The sequence below is a fragment of the Delphinapterus leucas genome, chromosome 4, assembly GCF_059928025.1.
Source record: "Delphinapterus leucas isolate spDelLeu-1000000601 "Yukka" chromosome 4, BTC_Dleu_Yukka2, whole genome shotgun sequence".
NCBI lineage: Eukaryota > Metazoa > Chordata > Mammalia > Artiodactyla > Monodontidae > Delphinapterus > Delphinapterus leucas.
In genome coordinates, this window is record NC_143132.1 from 8,755,492 (window position 1) to 8,777,457 (window position 21,966).

Here is a 21,966-nt window from a genome sequence, read left to right on the forward strand (position 1 = left end):
AGAGAAACTCATGACGCCACTTTATCCGTTGCCCTGAGGATAACCCACTTCCAGAGCCCTGGATTTTATTTGCGACTTGCTTCTTCTCTTTCTCGCTTCCCCAGAAGGTGATCTGGGCACGTCCCCATCGCCCCAGGCTGGCTCGAGATCAAGCTTGGAGTCGGGACGCCCCTCCTTTCAGAATCACAGAGCCCCTTCCTTGGAGCCCACTCCCCCTTGACAAATAAAACCAGGGCATGGAGATCATTACGACGCACATTATTAGGCAAAATTGGATTAATTAACCTCGTCTGGCCTCTCAGCTTGGGAGACAGAAAAAAACCGAGGTCTGGTTCAAATGCAGCATTTTGAAAATGTCAGCCATGGCTCGCTGATAAATATTTATAAATATATATGCCGCATATCAACAGGGTGGCCAGTGTATTTTTACATGTAAGTACACAAAGACACTCTGTTGCTAACACGCATTCAAAGCAGCAGCCTTGAAAGGGCCATTATAGCTTGCACTATGAATGTTTATTAAGAATAATATGCAAAACGGGGCTCCATCTGAATGGGCCCATTGATTGGGTATCAGAGAGGCCAGGGCTGGGATGGCGGATTGTCAGGAATGATAATAATGTCCCTAACAGAACTTGCCCCGGCCCGAGAGAGTGGTGTGGTGTGTCAGCGGCCCTGGCCACTTCTGGTTGTGGGTGTTTGTTCTGGAAACATTGACTTAAGGCTCAAGCAGGTCCTTAAACCATGGCGCTCAGGCCTTGAGTCATGGAGCCATGTGAACGATTTTCCCTCTTGAATTGAGTTCCAAGTAGTAATTCGAGTTTTTGATGTGCATCCCAACCAAATCCTTTACTCCTCCCCATGCTCTGAGTAGAGCATTTCCTGCGGATTTTTCCATGTCGGCCCCTTTCCAGTCTCTCTCCTGCTTTTTTTAGTTGAGCCGCTTTCAGCTTAATGCCCTCTGGGCATCCCAGGATCCCTTCCATGTTTTAGCGGTCTCTTCATTTATTCAGTCAATGTTTACTGAGTGCTTACTATGTGCCCAGCCTGGACCAAATGCTGGGGCTGCAGTGAGGGATAAGAGAGACACGGTCCCTACCCATCCTCCTGGGAGGAGACATGAAAAAATCAAGTTGACAAAGAACAAGGATGACTTCAGAGAGGGATGTGGCATTTAAAATCGTGCAGGGTCACGTTAGGGAGGGTTTCAGTTGGGTGGGGTGAGAACTGACTGGCAGGAAGGATCCAGCTTCCCACAGCCTCATGAACATCTGAGGCCAGAAGCACCTTCCCAGGCAGAAGGAACAGCAAGGGCGGAAGGCCGATGCGGTATGAATGTGACGTGTTCAAGGATCAGAAATGTAGAAAGGTTAGTGAGGCAAAAGCCAGAGAGCAATGGGCAGTTGGCCAGAGCACCAGAGGATGTCCACCCTGGACTTTAGTCTTGGGAAACTGAAAATGGCTCTTGTAACATGGGCTCCTCTCAATCTGTAGTTGCTCACGCCTCCATTGCTAAGAACACTTGGGGAAGCCAGGAGGTGTTTGTCAGTTTGTTGATCCAAAATCGTCCTTGTTGATTTTCCTGGGGAAAAAACCGTGGTCCACAGATTTTGGGTATTTTCCCCTACGCTGTATTTGGGTTTGAGCTTGACTCCGTCTGCCATGACATTTTTCATCACAGAGCTTGAAGATCCCTCTTTTTTATTTTTTTAAAAACGTCTTTATTGGAGTATAATTGCTTTACATTGTTGTGTTAGTTTCTGCTGTATAACAAAGTGAATCAGCTATACGTATACTTATATCCGCGTATCCCATCCCTCCAGGTGGTCACAAAGCTCCAAGCTGATCTCCCTGTGCTATGCGGCTGCTTCCCACTAGCTATTGAAGATCCCTCTTTATTTGATCCCGGTTCACCTGGAGGCCTGCAAGGTAACTGATTTCCCCTCAGGTACTCCTTGGCTCACTTATTGCTCAGCATGGTTGAAGGATAAAATTCAAAGACTCACCTTTATTTATTATTCCAAGAATAGTTGACATCACGATCAATATATCCGGACAGAAGCTATTAACATTTTAATGAGTTACTCAGTAATATTCCAAAGATGTGTCAACAAGTCATGGCCCCTTTGATTAAGGATGTACTTCAGAAACTACTGTAAATATATATAAGAAAGGCTCAGAATGAGGAAGTGTCACCCATCAATCCTGGGAAGAAGAGTGAGGACTCATGAATAAAGAAGCTCACAAGGTGACTGTCCCCGGGTTACACAGTTTACTGTAAGAGCAATAACCTTTTCAAGTGCCATTGGTCTCCACTAGATGACACACAAAGATGTCTGCCTTTGTCAACTGTCAGGTATATGTGTGTTGGCGGGGGCGGAGAGGAGGTGCAATGTGGAATGGTGATGCTGAGGGTAAGGTAGAGAAGAAATGTCTGCACATCTTTCTTTTAGATCCAGATCTGGGACATCAAATAAGGGAGGGATAAAGCTTCGGAGGGGAAAACAAACCTAGGAAAGGGGAAAGTTATTGGAAAAGAGAAGCCTGGGCAGCTCTGAGGAGGAAGGAGGGGGTGACAGAGGCCAGCAGAAGGATGTGTGCGCAGATGGTTCCAGTCTGGTGTGCTGAATGCTTTGGTATGAAGACTCTTTCGAGTACGCTCTCCCCTCATTCATCCGATTCCCTAAAATTTCTTGGACAGGTGCTCTTGAGGTCTCCCTTGATCTGATTGGGCTCTAGACTGCTGGCTTTATACTACTGCTGGTGGGTAGTGGAATCCGATTCTGACACTGGCCTCTCCCTGGGACTGTGGTCTCAGGAAGGCAAACTTATTGATAGTTCTGTGTTTGTGCTAAGAAGAAGAGGCCCCCTCGTGTGTGAACTTGGGGTGAAGGCATACCACAAGATGCAGCTTACCTTCTGGTACAGACACGGACCCCAGGGTTTGCTCTTGTGCTAGACTTGGGCTTGGGGGAGGGGTGGGAGACTAGAAGAAATGAGAGGGCACTTCTGATATTCATCACCCTGTGATCTTTCCAGTGATGAGCCATGTGACTCCTGAACCAGAGCATGGGAAGTTATGAGCTTCAGCAACTTGAATCTAGAGCAGGGAAAAGCAGTTGGTAAGTGGGGGTAAGGTAGGGATGAGGGTAAGCCCGGAAAAGCACCCCAAAACTTTAATGACTTTAAGTCATCCTTGTTCTTTGTCAACCTGATTTTTTTTATGTGTCCTCCTAGAAGGAGGAGGTAGAGGTACGATGGGGAAGGACTGAAGTAAATGAACCAGAGTGCTGTGTTCTCACGACATGGTGCCTGTGAACACCAAGGACATTTAAATCAAAAGAGATCCAGCATTTTCTATCCACTTTGCCATTTTGCTTTAATTTCTCTTTCCTGAAAACAGGCAGACTTTGAAGTGTGAATGACCTGAGTTCAATCCCAGCGCGCCTGTTCATTAGCTGTGAATTTACTTCTCTGGATCACACAGGTTCAGCATTTGTCAAGCGTGACCGATAATACTGCTGCTACCTTACAGAATTATAATGAACATCCAATGAGATAATGTGTATAAGCACTTACCACAGTCTGGTGCGTGGTGAATAAATGCTGTCTAGGATGGCAATCTGTATTGTTGCTAATGGCAGTGATACTGGGCTGTTCTTACCTCTTAGTTGATGAGGGCCAACTCATAAGCCAAATAGGAAAGGAAAAGATGGGTGGCACCTGTAATGTTTTCCATATTATCTTTCAAATAGTTGGAGAACAATAGGGTTGGTAGGCAACCTAACCATGGCTCTTCACTTCCTCTGAGATGACAGGTCGTTGCTGAATTTCTCTATTATTCAGAATTTTGACGATGGTCCTACTGAGTGTCTACGATGCACTTCTGGTTTTGGCAACATGGTGGACCAGGCTGATACGGAACAGATCTGGATACAAATGCCTGTAAAAGCTGGATAGCTAAATCAATTAAAAAGTCATAGGTGAAAGAAAGGGGAAATCCCAGTGCTAGAAACACAGAGGAAACTAGAAGCCAGAGGAAATGGAGCCATCTGTCATGCAACTGGAGCTTCCAGGGTGGAGTCTCACCACAATTAGGTCTTAGCACTTGGCTTTAACACCCACTTAAGGGCCGGGGACCTGCGTCTCAGACCCCCTGCATTAAGACCCTCCAAAGGCAACAACACCCTCTGTGAATGGAGGACCCAGAAGCCAAGAGGTTTTTTTTTTTTTTTTTTTCACATCCAAGGTTCTAAGTGGGGAAAAAAAGTTATTCTTTTTTTGCCTGCGCCATGCAGCATGCGGGATCTTAGTTCCCCGACCAGGGATCGAACCCATGCCCCCTGCAGTGGAAAGGAGGAGTCTTAACCACTGGACTGCCAGGGAAGTCCCTGGTGAGTGATTCTTAATCTGAGAACTTACCTGAAATTGCTTCCACAAACCAGGCAACAAAGAATCCCCTCAGAAGAAATCCCAGATGAAGACAAGCTCATAAGAACTCTGGGACACGAGAGGAGCCATCGTGAGCGTGGGCTGGCAGCAGAGTCGGCAAGACGGGCCCATCGTGTGCCAAGTGTTGTACCAGGAGCTGGGGATCATGCGATCTGTGCAGGGTACACAGAAGGTTCTGGAACCTGGAGGGCGGACCTCAAATAATGGCCCACCACAGTCCACCCTGTAGATGTTTCTGAATGTTCTTTCTGACCAGAAAAGATGATAGTCATATATAACTCTTTCAAGATACAAACTTTATAAGAGGTGTTGAAGTCCCCCCAGAAAGTTTACCAGTGTAGAGAACATCTGTGGCTTTAGTCTAACCAGCATGCTTTCTCCCTGCCTCCTGGTAAAAGCCAGCCCCTTGTCTGGGTTCTGGGTAGACTGCCAATCACATACCCTTCTCCTAGGCACAGCTGTGGACACATGATGCCTGCTTGGTCAATCCTAGTATCCCACCCCTGGCCACAGTGAGTACCCCAGACATGGGCATGTGACTCAGGCCAGGGCATCTGAGTGTCCTTTCCTGAGGTTTTATGCGTGGATGATGGGAAGAGTGACTCTCTGTCCTTTAGGTTTGCTCAGGTGCAATAGCATAGGGCTGGAGCTGCCTATGGCTGATCCTCTCCCACCCCACCCACACCAGCCACATGCAAAGAGCCCACCTACAGTGATAATAGTGAGAACTGACATTTATGGAACAACTGCTATGTTCCAGGTGCTGTTCTGAGTGCTTTACAAGAATAACTCAATCTTCACATCAGTCTTATGAGATAGTTTATTATCCCCATTTTGCAGATGGAGAAACTGAGGCACAGAGAGTTTAAGTAAATTGCCCCAAGGCCACATAACTATAGGTTATGAAATCTGGACTTGAACCTCAATAGTCTGGCTTTAGAGACTTGTGCCTTAGAAATGAATAGATAGAAGCAGGACCGTGAGAAAGACAGATGTACGGGTGGGTGGCTGGCTGGCTGGCTGGCTGGCTGGATCAGTAGTTAACCAAATAGACAGATGGGAGATCTGGTGATACATGTGGGTTTCTGGACTCTCTGAACCTAGCTCTAGTCTAGGATTCCCAGTTTTTCATGCAGTTATGTTTCCTTTTTTGCATGACTTAGCTTGAGTTGCTGCAGATCACTTTGATTTACTTTCTGTGCATGCAACACGCTTTTCCACTGCCCTTCTGGTTGCAGCATATACTTTGCCTTTGGGAACCATCCCCTATTCCCTGCAGTTTCTGATGGAGCTGTCAATCAAGCTGCCTCACCCTCTCCTGGCCACATGGGTGGAGCACATGACCCAGACCTGACCAATCAGAGTACCCGGTCCCCTGGCCACAGTGACTGGTTCAGGGATGGGCATGTGTCAGAAGCTGGGTCCATTGGTGTCCCTTGGGAATTTTATTCAGCAGAGAATGGGGGAGATGATCTCTGTTGGACTTGCTGTGCCAGGGGGATGGGCAGTGGGGCTGCTGGGTGACTCCAGGTTAGGGGCTGTTCTGTTTCCCACAGCTGACTTCTCCACTGGGATGTCCCACCATCCCCTCATGCTCAGCGTATTCCAATCTCAGCTCACCAGCTCCTCCCCTAACCTGCCTTCTCTCACCATTTCGGGGGATGGAAGTCTGGGCTTGGAACACAGAAGATGAATCCACCCAGTTTTAGGTACTGTTCCTAGAACTTGGGACCCCTTAACTCAGGATGAAGATTGGATATTTAGAGTTTCTTGTATATCAACCTTCCTGCCACCCGCACGGCCTCACCAGCATCAGAGGCCTAGACCTGTGCAATCCCAAGGGCCACCGTGCTTAGAAGGGCCTGTGCTTGCTTTAAAGCTCTTCTAGCACCATCTTGAAATTCTCAACGATCTTTTTAAACAATATTTACTTTTAAATTTTATTTATTTATTTGGCTGCGCTGGGTGTTAGTTGCGGCTCATAGGCTTCTCTCTAGTTGTGGCGCATGGACTCTAGAGCGCACGGGCTTAGTTGCCCCGCAGCATGTGGGATCTTTGTTCCCTGACCAGGGATCAAACCTGCATCCCCTGCAGTGGAAGGCAGATTCTTAACCACTGGACCACCAGGGAAGTCCCTCGACAATTTTTTAATAAGGGTCCCTGCATTTTCATTTTGCACTGGGCCCTGCCAATTATGTAGCCTCCCTCCCGATTCAAATGTTCTCCTGTTCCTGGAGGGAAAGCAGCAGAAAGGGCTTTTGATTTTCTCTCCCTTTGGCTAACTTGCCTGTGTCCTCTGGCAGAGGTGCTATCAGCCAGACAGGAGTAGAGGAAGGGGAGGGGAAGGAATCAAGAGCCCAGAATTAGGGCTTCCCTGGTGGCGCAGTGGTTGAGAGCCCGCCTGCCAATGCAGGGGACGCGGGTTCGTGCCCCGGTCCGGGAAGATCCCACATGCCGCGGAGCGGCTGGGCCCGTGAGCCATGGCCGCTGAGCCTGCGCGTCCGGAGCCTGTGCTCCGCAACGGGAGAGGCCACAACAGTGAGAGGCCCGCGTACCGCAAAAAAAAAAAAAAGAGCCCAGAATTAGTCCCAAACTGGGTAAGTCAGCTTTGGAATAATTGACGGTAGATGAGGGTGGTGGACCCTCATTGGACACAGGTGTGTGAGCCGTGAGCTTCTTTGGCATGAGTTAGGGCAGGAGCCCTGGGACAGCAGTGAGACAAGGCAAGGTCCCCAGGCAGGACCTGTGATTAGCTCCTCAAATGCCATCAGCCCCCAGGCTGCATGGGAAATGACTCCAGCCTCAGAGGACAGGCGTCGGTACTTGAGGCTCACCCTGGAAATGGCAGAAACAAAAAACCTGACTGATAAAAATAACTCTCAGCCAATAGTTTGTTTCTACAAAATTGCAATTAAGCAGCCACTGGCACTTCCAAATAAACATGGTACCAATATCCATCTCTTTGAGGCTTTATTTAATGCTTTGTGACATCTGACACCCCATGTCACTCGTCAAGCACCAAAACAAGAACCTCATGTCACCCAACCCCTAACGCAGATGTGGAAAGCAATCGGCAAAGTCTGTCATTACGACCACATGCTACTAAAGAGACATCAGTGCATTGGGACCACAGGCTGGGCGGGAACTCCCCAAAATATATGTTCTTCCCTAAAAACCCCCATTTCTGAGCTGACGTTTCTCCTAGAGAGGAGAGATCCACATGTTCCAGAATTGCCCTCCTTTATCCCCTCGAGCAAATTATTCTTATCAAGACTTGTCAGTGTATGACTCCATTGCAGATACACCAGATCTCAGCCCCTATACCAGATGTTACTCCTCTTTTTAAAAAAATATTATCAAAATCCAAGAATGTGTCTTGTGTTTATAACGGAAGGAGTTTCATTATTAAGACACATGTACGACTTACAGAAGACATCCAGGTGACATCAAAAGGTTAAAATCATAGCCTCTTTTCAGGTTGCCGGTAATGAGTGTATGTATGTTTATTGAGGGAAAATGCACATAACATAAAATTAGCCATTTTAAAATGAAAAACTCAGTGGCATTTAGCACACTGACAGTGTTGTGCAACCACACCCGTATCTAGTTCCAAAACAGTTTCCTTACCCCAAAAGGACACTGATTAAGAAGTTGCATCCCGTTTCTGCTCTCTCCCCAGCTCCCCCAATCCACTTTCTGTCTCTGTAGATTTGCCTGCTCTGGATAATTCGTATAAACGCCATCATACCACGTGTGGTCTTTTGCATCTGGCTTCTCTGACTCAGCATAATACCTTCAAGGTTCATGGCACGGCAGCGGGTACCAGCGTGCACCATTCCTTTCCATGGCTGGGTAATATTCCACTGTATGTTCACTGAGCACGTGGGAGTTCTTTTTTTTTTTTTTTTTTTTTTTGCGGTACGCGGGCCTCTCACCGCTGTGGCCTCTCCCGTTGCGGAGCACAGGCTCCGGACGCGCAGGCTCAGCGGCCACGGCTCACGGGCCCAGCCGCTCCGCGGCATGTGGGATTTTCCCGGACCGGGGCACGAACCCGTGTCCCCTGCATCGGCAGGCGGACTCTCAACCACTTGCGCCACCAGGGAAGCCCGGGGGTTCTTTTTTTAAGAAGTCACTTTGAGTCTTTTCCCTTGGTTATCTGTGACCAGGTAAGTCTTGTTGGCACTGGCTTAAGCACGATTTTATGCACATGGCAAAAGGTGGCTCCCTGGCAGAGAAGTGATGCAATGGCACTGTGAAATTCCCTTCCACCTCCTCCCTGCAACCACAACAGGGCAGAGAAAGATCGCCAAGAAACGTCTGCAGCGACACACGAAGGGCGGGTCAGGAACAAGCGAAAAACTGTGCTCAGGTGAGGCTTGGGCTGCAGGTGTTTGGAACCTGCATCCACTGCTGGAAATAGAGTTTCGACCCCTCAAAGTTACGCAAATAGTAATCAGAGAAATAAATTTGAGGCTGGAGTCTTGGCTGGTTAGGGAAATGGTAATTCAGTTAGTGTTCTTGGGGTGGGGTCCTAAACGAAACGATTTGGGGAACTCTCTCGCTGGTGTGGCATTACATAAATGGAGTCTCTCATATCTACAGTGGAATATTACTGAGCCATTAAAAAGAATGAAATGATGCCATTTGCAGCAATGTGGATGGACCTGGACATTACCATGCTAAATGAAGTAAGTCAGAAAGAGAAAGGCAAATGCCATATGATATCTCTTATATGCAGAATCTAAAAACAATGATACAAATGAACTTATTTACAAAACAGAAACAGACTCACAGACTTAGAGAATGAAATTATGGTTACCAGGGGGGAAGGATGATGGGGAGGGATAGATTGTGAGTTTGGGATTGACATGTACACACTGCTGTATTTAAAATAGATAACCAGCAAGGAAATACTGTATAGCCCAGGGAACTGCTCAATATTCTCTTATAATCTAAATGGGAAAAGAATTTGAAAAAGAATAGATACATGTATATGTATAACCGAATCACTTGGCTGTACACCTGAAACTAATACAACATTGTTTTCTTGTTCTGTTTTGTTTTTTTAATTTCTCAAAGTATCAGTGTCCATTTTTTTTTAAACATCTTTATTGGAGTATAATTGCTTTACAATGGTGTTTTAGTTTCTGCTGTATAACAAAGTGAATCAGCTATACATATACATATATCCCCATATCCCCTCCCTCTTGCGTCCCCCTCCCACCCTCCCTATCCCGCCCCTCTAGGCGGTCACAAAGCACTGAGCTGATCTCCGTGTGCTATGTGGCTGCTTCCCACTAGCTATCTATTTTACATTTGGTAGTGTATATATGTCCATGCCACTCTCTCACTTCGTCCCAGCTTACCCTTCCCCCTCCCCGTGTCCTCAAGTCCATTCTCTACGTCTGACTCTTTATTCCTGTCCTGCCCCCTAGGTTCTTCAGAACCTTTTTTTTTTTTTTAGATTCCATATACATGTGTTAGCATACGGTATCTGTTTTTCTCTTTCTGACTTACTTCACTCTGTATGACAGATCTAGGTCCATCCACCTCACTACAAATAACTCAATTACGTTTCTTTTTATGGCTAATATTCCATTGTATATACGTGCCACATCTTCTTTATCCATTCATCTGTCGATGGACACTTAGGTTGCTTCCATAACACAACATTGTTAATCAACTATACTCCAATATAAAATAAAAATTTTTTAAAATGGAGTCTCTCTCATTGGAAAGGAAGGTCCCTCACTTTGGGCTACTTGTAAGGCTGTTCTTAAACCTATGTCACTGTGACAATGCAGGATTTCCCTCAACTTTTCAGTGTCCTGCTCAGAATTTCCTGCAGAACCCCCCTCCTCCCAGGCACCCTCACTCCTGTGCTCTGTAAACGCTCTCAGATAATACCCACGCCTGGACCCCTTCCAGTCAGATAAAGTATGAAAGTTGAGGCTTCTCTATCCTCTCAGATTTGATGGAATGGCCACTAAAGTCTCTTTAGCATTTTTTCTTTTTTTTGACCGAGAAGCGTAAGTGTGCGTTTGAGATGAAGATAGATGATTCTTGAGTGAAATGGGATTTTATAAATGGGGGTGTTTGTTTATGGGTTTGAAACATTAAAAAACAATACTGTACCGACTCTCACAAGGAAAAGGAGTTATTCTCTCTCCCTGATGAAGTGTTTGGGATGATTGTTGGGGAAATCAGTGAAGGAGGTTTGTTTTTTAATGGTTCCTACTGGGCGTGTCAGGAGCAATTCTCTCACGCGTGCTCCCTCTTTTTCTCTCTTGTTCTCACTCACACGTATGCAGTTTAAAACCTTGCTTGAGTTTTTCTCTGTGACCAGGACTCTGAAGCTATCAAAATCCCCCAAATAAATCTGATTCCCACCTGCCTCCTGTCGGGAGGGCAGGGCTGTGTTTGCTCGGCTCCTAACACAGGGGCTGGCACACAGTAGCTGCTTAGTAAATGCTGACATTTACTCCTTGGCTGTATCAGTATTTTCCGGGTTCTGGCAGGATGGGGGTTTTCTGTAAGCCTTTCATGTCGGCTCGCGCGTGGGGATGGCGAGAGGTGAGCATTGTCAGCCTGACTAGCCGGGGCAGGGAAGGGATATCCTGATGGGATGAATTCAGCAGCCTCGCTGGGGCACGAGGAGTCCCACGTTGCCCTCTGGGACCCCTGACAGGCCCTTCCCTGTAAGGGCAACAGTGAGCCAATCAGGGGTGTCCTGTGATAAGCGCCAGTCTCTGCAGTGCCAAAGCCAAAGTGGAAAAAAAAACGTAGCTTGTCCCAGAGTGACAAATGATGCTCCTGGTGGGGATGCCGTGGGTGCCTCACAGACTGAGTTCCCGCCAGGCATTGATATGTTTTGTGAGAAGCAGAACAGGAAAGGCAGACCCCGGGGTCTGTGGCTGGGCCTACTGACTCAGCAAACCCTGGTTATGCCTCACCCAGCACTTTGGTTATGTGGGGAATGCGTCTCTTCATTGTTTACACCGTGTGGAATTAGGCCTTCATTCTTCATTTATTGAACGATTGCTTTGTGAGCACCATTTATGTGCCTGGAATTGCATGTATTGTAGCAGGGAGAAAGACTGTTAAACAATAAACATGATAAGTAAGTAACGGAAATATTAGGTGAGTGTAAATAGGGCGGTCAGGGGAGGTCTTATGGAGAAGGTGACGTTCAAGTCCAAAGCATCATGATTAACTCCCTCTGTGAAGTCTAATGAAGTAACACTTTCTGAAATGCATGATTCGAGCTCTTTCCAGCAAAGGTTCCTTTAAATAAGTGGTTCTCAGGTGCAGGCGGTTTGCCCCTCCCTCCCAGGGACACTTGGCAATATATGGAGATTTTTTTTTTTTTTGCGTTATGCAGGCCTCTCACTGTTGTGGCCTCTCCCATTGCGGAGCACAGGCTCTGGACGCACAGGCTCAGCGGCCATGGCTCACGGGCCCAGCCGCTCCGCGGCATGTGGGATCTTCCCGGACGGGGGCACGAACCCGCGTCCCCTGCATCGGCAGGCGGACTCTCAACCACTGCACCACCAGGGAAGCCCTATATGGAGATATTTTTGATCATCACAACTGAAGGGGTTGCTACTGGCATCTAGTGGGTAGAGGCCAGACAAGGCCCAGGACAGTCCGCCCATGACAAAGAATTGGGCCCAAAGTGTGACGAGCGCTGAGGTTGAGAAGCCTGGTCTAGACAGGCAGACTGGCTTTCGTAGACACTGGGAAAGCATGGTGGATCCGTCTGCACATTCGTTGGCTGAAGGGTGGACCACACAGCATTCGGCAGAGCAGATGCAAACGCCTGGTGCGCTCGAATCCTGCAGCCCCGGCACATTCTGCCGAGATGAGGGTAATAAAGAGAAAGATGATGATCTGCACTAACTGGTGTAACCTACCACCAAATCTCAAGGGAAAGAAAGTGAAACACAGCCCGAGAAGCTCTGTTTATGGTGCAGGAAGGGTTTAGTGACTTGAGCGCTCAGATTACCATTTGGATATCAGTTTCATCACCATCAACCTCCAATTTCCTGTTTTGCTTGTCTTAGAATTACTTTTTTTCTTTTTCTTTTTTTTTTTATGTTTGCACAATCCATATGGCTTTGGCTTCAAGTTGATTAGATATGGAACTGGTTTATAATGGATTAGAATGCAGGATTTGTTTGCTTTGTAATATTTTAAGAAAGAAATGAAAGAAGCTATAATGATGGAGAGAGATATTGTATATTTACAGTCTTATTCTTTTTTCATTACTGGAAATGACAACCTATTTAGAAATGTGGATTATGGCTCTTGGTCACTTTTTAATTTGTGTTTCACTTTAGGGTTTTCCTGAGTTACAAATCCCTGCTGCTTTGTGAGACTTAAGAGGTACACGTGTACATTTATTTTTCCTTTTAGCCTTTTTCTTTTTTGTCCCCCCTGGGGTTGTTTTTTTCTTTCCCCCTCCATTTATATGTTTTCCTATAAGCCAATCCGTGTGCCACGTTTTCCTGCATGGCCTGTACAGTTGGAAACGTTATTTGAATCAGCCCTGTGAAACCGGCGGCCCCAGCTGTTAAACACTGATCCACGGTGCGTTGACACTCAGCGCCCGGGCATCCTAGTTCAGCTCATGTTTCAGTCAATATATATTTTCTTGATCATTTCAAACTACCATGCAAAGCCACATCCTGCCGTCTGTTAGATCCTTAGAGCAGTGCGATATGCCCCTGACGGCTCTGTAGGCTGCAGAGGAAGGTTGCACGGGCTGGATCCGTGGCCAGGAGACCATCAGGGCAGTCTCCACACACCCTAGTGACCCAGAAGATGGGCCGATTTGGGGACCAGGACTAAGAGCTTAGATTCTTGGGGTTTTCTGAGCCTCAAGGTTAGAGGTCTTTGGCAGATTTCAACATAACCAACCTTTAGGATCCTTTAATGTCATTGTTAGAAACAGTGTGCATAGTCACAGGCTGAGAACTTGGGATCAGGATCTAGGACGTTTTGTCTGATAGCCCTGGATCCCCACCTTCTGTGATGTAACCAGACCAATGTTTGTGGGATTAGGTAGGCAGTTGTTGTGGGTTGGGTTCCCTTCAAAAGATATGTTCAAGTACCTGGGAATGTGACCTTATTTGAAAATAGGGTCTTGGGACTTCCCTGGTGGTCCAGTGAGTAAGACTCTGTGCTCCCAGTGCGGGGGGCTCAGGTTTGATTCCTGGTCGGGAACTAGATTCCACACGCATGCAGCAACTAAGAGTCCACATGCCACAGCTAAAGATTCCACATGCCGCAACTAAAAAGATCCCGCGTGCCGTAACGAAGATCGCATGTGCCGCAACTAAGACGCGGCACAGCCAAAAACAAATAAATAAATAAATAATGAGTAAATAAATGTTTTTTAAAAAAGAAAAGAAAATAGGGTCTTTGCAGATGTAACTAAGATGTAAGTTATAAGAAGAGAAGGATGAACACAGAGATACATACAACAGACACCATCATGTGAAGGCACAGACGTATGGAGGGAAGACAGTCATGTGACAACTGAGGCCGAGATGAGAATTATGCAGCTACAAGCCAAGGAACTCCAAGGATTGCCAGTAACCACTGCAAATTAGGACAGAGGCATGGAGCAGACGTTTTCTTTCTGAGCCCCCAAGAAAGAGCCAATCCCGCCTACACTTTAATTTTGTATTTCTGGCCCATAGAACTGGGAGAGAATGAATTTCTGTTGTTTTAAGCCACCCAGTTTGCGGTACTTTGTTATGGAAACCCTAGGAAAGTAATACGGTAGTGTTAGTTCATTATTACTATTATAGTAGCTCATTAAGAGAAACAAAAGGATTCTTCAACTTTGAATTTCTAGGAGAAACTGAGAGCCAAACATATTTAATGCAGAATAATTAAATTGAACCTATTTTTAAAAAAATGAATGGGAAAACTTATCAGTGGTGGTCAACTGGATCCCATGAATTAGTCAATAAAGGGGGTTGGGAGTTGAATACAGGTATTTGTATTTTTACTCAGAGCAAAGAACTAAGGAAGGCACAGGTATGGCTCTTACTCTTGATTCAGTCTCTGGTGTTTGCTAGTTTAGCTGGAGAACTAGTCAGCCGGGACAAGGCATGCAGATCAACTTTGAATTCCTTGGTTGCACAGAGTTCAAAACGTTCTTGTTTTACCACTGCCATTGAAACCAATGGATTTTTTTTTTTTAACTCTTTCTTTGGAAAATCCTTCTTGAACAGCATTCTTTCTTTTGCTTCTCATAGTTAACTTGAATATAATTCTACAGTAAAGTTGACAGTAAATTAGTTCGTTGATAGTAACTGACCTGTACTCTGTCCCCACTGCAGCCCCCTCAGAGTGGAAAATGTATCCAACTATCTTTCATGTTAATCACAGGAATGTGTTGGCTGCTGGAAATAGCTTTCTGGTTCCCAGGAATAGTTCTGTCTATCTCCAGCCCTCAGTTTGTTTTGATCCTGTTATATACAAAGGCAGAAAGAAATGAAAATAGCATTTCTGCTTCAGGCATGAATCTAGGACTATGAGTCTTCCATACTAATGCCTTAAGTCTCAATACCCAGGATCCACTTCGATCTCTGTGGGCAGTCCGGCAGTGCCCTAAAGGTTCTCCAGGGACCAGTGTACCAAATGGACTCCTTATACTGGGCAGTTAGGTTATGCCACATCCAGATATGGGATGTGCAGACACCAGCAGACTGTACAGGCTACTTTGAGCCGCTTGGGTGCATTAACTTCAGGGCTTCTAACACCCTGTCCACAGAATGCTGGTACTAACTTGGGACGAGCAACATGTATCTACCGGACACCTGGGAAATGAGATAACCTGGCACTAAGGCGGTGTCCTTGGGAAGTGATCCAATGCTGCCAAGACCTTTGCAGAGCTATTTTAGGCTGGTTCACACTGTAGGTGTTGACTTGTTGCAGTCGTTGGATGGACTAGTGGCTGGGGGTTGGGAGCCAGGGAGAGAAGAATCCAGTAGAGGGAAAGAGTGAGTGGTCTATGTGGGGAGAAGGGGAGAGGGAGAGGTGATGGATATGAGAGGATTGAGGACAAATTCTCCACAATTCCCAGCTAGCCCATCCAGGCAGTTGGTCCAGCCTACACGATAACAGAAAATAGCTACCTGTACTAACCAACCCTGTCTTTTGATGTATAAATATGAACGGCAACCAAGGAGCACCATACGTTCAAAGGGAAAATAAGCCCAAGCAGGAGGACCAAAATGATAAACAAAATAGCTGATGCCAGAGAAAGAATCAATAAACTAGTCCACAGATAAGAACTCAAAACAAAATTTCTCTCCAACTTGCAATAAGAATCTTGGAGGAGTTTGCGAAGATATTGCATTTATAAAATGAGAGTAGTTGCTCTGAAAAAGGAGCACTTAGAGAATAAAGAAGAGTTCTTGAAAATTAAAAATATTATTATCAAAATGAAACCTGTAATAAAAGACTTAGAAGCAAGCATAAAGGCACTCTTCCAGAATAAAAAGATGGAAAAAAGAAAGAAAATGTAGATGACATAAAGGATCAATTCAGTAAGTCCAGTATTTTATCAGACAGCAGTTCCAAAAATACAGAAGAAGAAAATTGAAAGGAGGAAATATTCAGAAAAAATAATAGAAGGAAATTACCAGAGCTTAAAATAAACCTATCAGAGCTAAAGAGAAACAAAAGCTCAACTAAAGTGTTCAACAAATATTGGGCACGTTGAATAGGTCAAATTTCATACCTAGACAGGTCCTTGTAAAATTTCCGAACACCAAACATAAAGAGAAGACCTTAAAAACTCACAGATGCAAAGAAAGGTTATATACAAAGGGAAAAGAATCACATTTTCATTGAATTTCTCATCAACAACACTGAATATTAGAAAACAGTAAGACAATGCCTTCAAAGTTCTGAAGGAAAGTGATTTCAAACATAGAACTTTATATCTAGCAACTTGTCAATCAACTGAGAAGGCAAAATAAAGACATTTCATACATGAAAAGACTCAGAAAGTTTTACCTTCCATGTAATCTGTCTGGAAAAATTACTTAAGGATATACTCTAGTAAAATAATGACAATAACAGCCAGCAATTATCAAGGGCTTACAAAATACCAAGCATGGTTTTAAACACTTGATATGCACGAACTAATTTTATCCTCACAGTTCCCTGGAGTTAAGTCACTATATTTATCATTATAATCCCATTTTATATACTGGAAACTGAAGTATAGGAGGATTAGGGAACTGATCCAGGGTCACGCAGCTACTATGTGGTGGGCCTGAAGTTGCACCGAGAGTCCAGCACTTCACCAACAGAATGTACCACCTCTTGGAGCTAGAAAGAATCCAGTGAAGGGCAGGGAAGGCTGCAGGCACAAATGAACCTAACCCAGGAGAAAACAGAAAATAGGTGTCAGGATGCGAGCCACTCAGTGGATGTAGGAAGCAAGCATTCCAAATTAGGAAGAGAAGAACAGACTTCAGGGAGCACAGCTTTAAGGTGGAACTAGATTCTCTGAACAAAGAGTGTGATTAAGAAAGCTGGGTGAGGGCTTCCCTGGTGGCGCAGTTGAGAGTCCGCCTGCCGATGCGGGGGACACGGGTTCGTGCCCCGGTCCGGGAAGATCCCACGTGCCACGGAGCGGCTGGGCCCGTGAGCCATGGCTGCTGAGCCTGAGTGTCCGGAGCCTGTGCTCCTCAACGGGAGAGGCCACAGCAGTGAGAGGCCCGCGTATCGCAAAAAAAAAAAAAAAAAAAAAAAAAAAAGAAAGCTGGGTGATCTTATGATGGGCTGAAAGAATATGCTTCTTTTGTGAACAAATGTTTAAACTCCATCAAACCCAAGAAACTGCACAAGGATGTCATGGTCCAAACATGAAGGAAACTAAAGTGGGGCATGACTGGAGCTGGTGATGAGGTGTAAGAAGAAAGAATCCAGTTGACTCTGACACCTGGCTCTGTCTCCTTGGAGGGGCCCAAGCTGGGGGCAAAGCACGGTATTTCCTGCTTCATGGGTTGAATCACATCACATGGTTCAGAGATCAATATTTACATAGTCATGGTGTTGTAAACACTGTTGGTTGGGTTTTGTATTTAAGAACCAACCTTTGGACCAAATTCTCAGTTTTCACTCTAAGTAGAATGTGGATGATCAAACCTTGGCATGGCTGAAAGAGAGGGAAGAGATGGAATGGAGGAGACAGGCCACATGTCTTCATCACAGAGGATGAAGCAAAGCCCAGTAGTGTCTAAGGTTGATGGACCAGAGGTTTGAATGTATTGTTTAAAGCAGGGTTTCTCAACCTCGGCACTGTTATGGTTTGGGCTGGAGAAATCTCTGTTTTGGGGTTTGTCCTGTGCATTGTAAGATGTTTAGCAGCATTGTTAGCCTCTACCTAGACGTCAACCTCACCCCCAAGTTGTAACAACCTAACACTGTTTCCGGGCATCGCCAAATACACGCACCCCACAACACACACCCAAGGGGATTGCCCTGGGTGAGAACTACTAGTTGAGAGTTATGAATATAACCAGTGGAAGAACTAAGAGTAAAATAAAATTAACAAAAATGCGGAGAAGTTGGAGGTGTTGGGGATTAGTATAGTAAGCTAAATCACTCATCTCTCATAGCTATAAGTTATAAGATTGTGATCTAAAGTTGGTAAATCGAGATAAAGCACTATCATTTTGATGTGGCAGCATTCTGAAAATTATGTATGATAAAGTAAAAAATGAACCTACTGGTAGTTAGGCTGTGAGAGAAAACAGAATGGAAATAGAAGCCACCGCTTACAAAACTGCGCTATATCCCCAAACAATAAACCTATTAAACCATGACACAGGAGACAAACCAAGCTTGTTCAGACCTATGTTCTCAACAAGACTACAGACAAGCTGACCTCAGGTAACTGCTGGGACTCATGTGTTCTTCACCTGTTCTAAAGATAAGACGTTGTTCCGGCCACTTGCCTTGATTACAAATCACCCTACGATGAGCCTATGGAAGGGTCTGCGTAAGTTTCTGATCACCCCCATTTGAGACGCTCTGCGGTTTCCCCACTGTTCCCCTTTCCAAGCTAATACACCTAACTGTGACTACAAGTATGCTCCAGGTAGCCTTGGGCTGGTGAGTTTTAACATTTGAAACTTATTTTAAAATTTAAAATTTTAATTTAAAATTACATTAAAATTGATTTTACTTGGTTTTAATTGGTAACAAACCCTGTCGGTTACCTTTGCTCTGGCCTGCCCAAAATATCCACCGTTGGATTTGTTACAGAAGCTACAATGATAAAAGGGGAATTGACCTTACAGCTTACGTTCCTAATTCCTTAATCACTGCCCTCTTTCCTATTCCGAGGGCAAGCCTGGAGGACCCAGATTTGAGAAGCAGTGAAGCCAAGACACCCCTTCTGCCTTCGAAGAGGGAAGCCTATTTGTTCCCTGCTCTAAGAAGGACTGTCACAAGCTTCAGTTCTTTGATCTTTACGATAACAGAAGTGGCCCTGGTATTCTTTGTTGTGCGGGAGAAGATGAAGTTGGAGAGATTCAGCCACCTGTCCCAGGCCTCCTTCCCAGGAAGTAGCCTGTGGGCCGCTATGTGTCCAACACCGGTTCCTCGACTCTCCCCTGGGCCAGCCTGGGCCAGGGAGGGCAGGTGGGACGTGAGGTGTAAGGTGGGGCGAGATGGGCCACCTGCGGCTCCACGGAGGCTTGGGGTGCGGGTCGATGAGCCAACGGCTGGTGGGGACCGAGTTCTCCTGACGGGGTGCTCGCGGCGGGCCGGTGCCCTGGCACTCAGAGGCCACGTGGCTGACATCTCTACCAGCTCCGGGAGTGGCACCAGGAAGACCTGCTTCCCCTTCCCTTCTTCCCCACGCCCACCTCCCCACAGGCTGTGTTCCAGCAGGTGCAGGGCAGGGTCACACAGCACTCACGGCCATCAGGCACCCCTGCTGAGACCGGCAACCACTCAGGCCCAGCAGCCTGGCTTGCTCCTTCCAGGACGCCACCTGGAAATTTCTGCCAAGAGTTGGGGCCCCTAAACTGGGCCAGGAAGTCAGCCCCTTCCATCCACACAGGTGGGGTTCAGGGGTCCCAGAGATGAAGGGCCAAGAATAGCCTGAGATTACGATGCAGTGCTTCCCGCACAAGCTCAGGCCGGGGTTAGCTTCTGGGACAAAGATTTCAGGTCCCTGGATCTTCTCTCCCACGCATCAGCTTCCGCCCTTCTTGGGGAAAAAACACCACCAACCACCCCGAGCACCCATGCCGTTCCTCTTCAGATAATTCCCACCAGAACGCTCTCATTGCCTTTGTCTGTCTCACGCAAAGCCTTGCCTGCAGGACCAGATGACTGCACCAATGCGGGCCCCTCGTCTTGGGTAAGCTGGCGGAGGAAGAGCGCGTCCAGGTGTCTTGGATTCTCTGCGTGTTTGTCATGGTGGAGAGGCAGCCTTCACGTCGCGGGGAAATGTGCAGCACGACTGCCGTCAGCCTGGCTGCCCGATTCCTCAGACGATCAGTTCCAAGAGAAGAGGTCATTTCTCTTGTAAGTTTCTGGTTCTCAGACTCGCTAAGAATCAGTCATTCGTACTCACCCATGTTAGCTCTGTCTTTTGAGACTACGGAGCCGCGGAATTTCTAATCCAGAGACATCACCCCTGCCGGCGCTTCTCCAAAATGGAATAGTGGGTGGTGGGGCGGGGAAAGAGAAGGGAGACGCTGCAAAACAGCAGGTGATTCCTGCCAATGCCTTTTCCTTTTAAATGTCACAACATGGCTTTTTTTTTTTGGATTACAGGGCAAGATGAACTCTTTGTAGGTTGATCAAACTCACTAAAGGATAAAACCCCATATTTGTCCATCTATTGATAGAAAAAAGAAGCTATTCTTATTCCAGGTCAGGAAATGGTAAAAGGGACAACATTCGTAAGCACCTTGCTCTTATCAACAGCAGCAGAAAGCTAAACATTAGTCTTCCGGTTAATGGGTTTTCGCAACTCAAACATCAACGCAGGTCAACTTGCAACGTCACCTGCTCCACCGCCACGCCTTTTCATCTCTCCCAGGAGCTCTGGTGCAGACCAAATAAGACTTTTTCCTGATCTGGGCCGCCTACCCTCCAGGCGGGCCCTGTATTGGCTGGGGGTTGGCTGCTGACCAACCCTCCAGCCTGAGATCCGTAGGCAGTAAGAGTGTTTTCTAAACCCAGTGGCTCTCAAAAGATTATTGTCCAGGTAGAAAAGGCAGTCTGACAGCTGGTGTTAAGTCATGGAAGTGTCTGGGGCAGGTCCGTGGCTTTGGGGACAATGCAAAGACCATCAGGATCCTTGGTTTCCAAAAGCGTGGCTCTCGGACTGGCGTCAACCCCAGCCCTCCTTTCTCCCTGCTCTGTGTACCTCCCCTCCCCCCCCCAATCCCCCGCCCCTCCCCCCCCATCCTATTTGGGTCCTGACCTCAGGCGGAGCGCTTGCCCTACTTTCAGGAGCCTGGCTTCTCAAGTTGCTCCTCCGCCAGTCCACTTCTGAAAACTTGCGCCTTCCTTTTTCTTCAGAGACACAATTCCTTTCTACCATCTGGGCCAGGATGCTAGTTGAGGTCTTGCTCTCAGGGCAGCTGCCCCTAGGCTGGTGAGCTTCGCAGTCTATCCGTGGGAGACCTGGCCTTGCGCACCATCACGCCCCCTCTGCCTGGGCCTGACGTTTCCTTCCTGAACTGTCGGCCTGTGGCCAGCCATAGCCGTCTCCCAGCCCACCTGCCTGCCTCTCTAGATCCCGGACCCTATTCTCCTGGGTCCCTGCCAGACTCCCCAGTCCTGCACAGTGGTGGACTGGCCTCTTCCTGCTGGTCTGGACTCCCTCCCTTCCTGGCTCTGCTCCCAGGCTGGCACTCTCTCCCACCCCGGGGCTCGCCTGCCCCTCACCCCCTGCCCTTCCCGGGGCACAGGGCTCAGCCGTCCCAGCCTGCCCTGCCCAGCTGCATGCCATGCTTGGTCTCACATGTCAAGACCAAGAGCTGCCCACCGCTGCTGGGGCCCAGGAGCCTCCCACCAGCCCTTTGGGGAAAATGGTTCTCATTTTTTGCCTCAGTGGGTTAGAATTTCCCAAGAGAAGGGGTCTCCTCTTTTCCTTTGAAGAACAGAATAAAATTAGAATATTTGTACAGAATGCTGTGCATCCAAGAAGATCCATGTTCTCATGGACAACTGCTACTCCAGGGCTGAACTCAGGATCCAAAGGGCCCTCGCTCACTGACCAGCAGACATGTAGACGCCATGGTGAGCTTCAGAAGGTGCCCTGACGTCCTTTTCGCATCAGGGTGCGACATGTGGTCCAGTTGCCAGCACTGTGGCTGCGTATGGCAGGCCTTCCCTTAGCGTTGGCTGAATGGAGAAACCCCCAAGGGATCCAAGAAGAAAAGGGGGAGGGGAAGGAAGGGGGTACAGGGCTCTTCCACACCCGCCTCCCCCAACCCACCATGAAAAGCAGAGTCA

The 21,966-nt window shown here is 47.0% G+C and overlaps 1 long non-coding RNA gene across 1 annotated transcript in view; it reads left to right on the forward strand.

Moving 5' to 3' along the window:
- Nucleotides 1-21,966, forward strand: part of LOC149749267 (uncharacterized) — a 47,030-nt gene that overhangs the window by 13,561 nt on the left and 11,503 nt on the right. Inside the window, exon 2 of the long non-coding RNA XR_016392949.1 lies at nt 1,824-20,022. This is a non-coding gene — a long non-coding RNA (uncharacterized LOC149749267). The remainder of the gene's footprint in view (nt 1-1,823; nt 20,023-21,966) is intronic.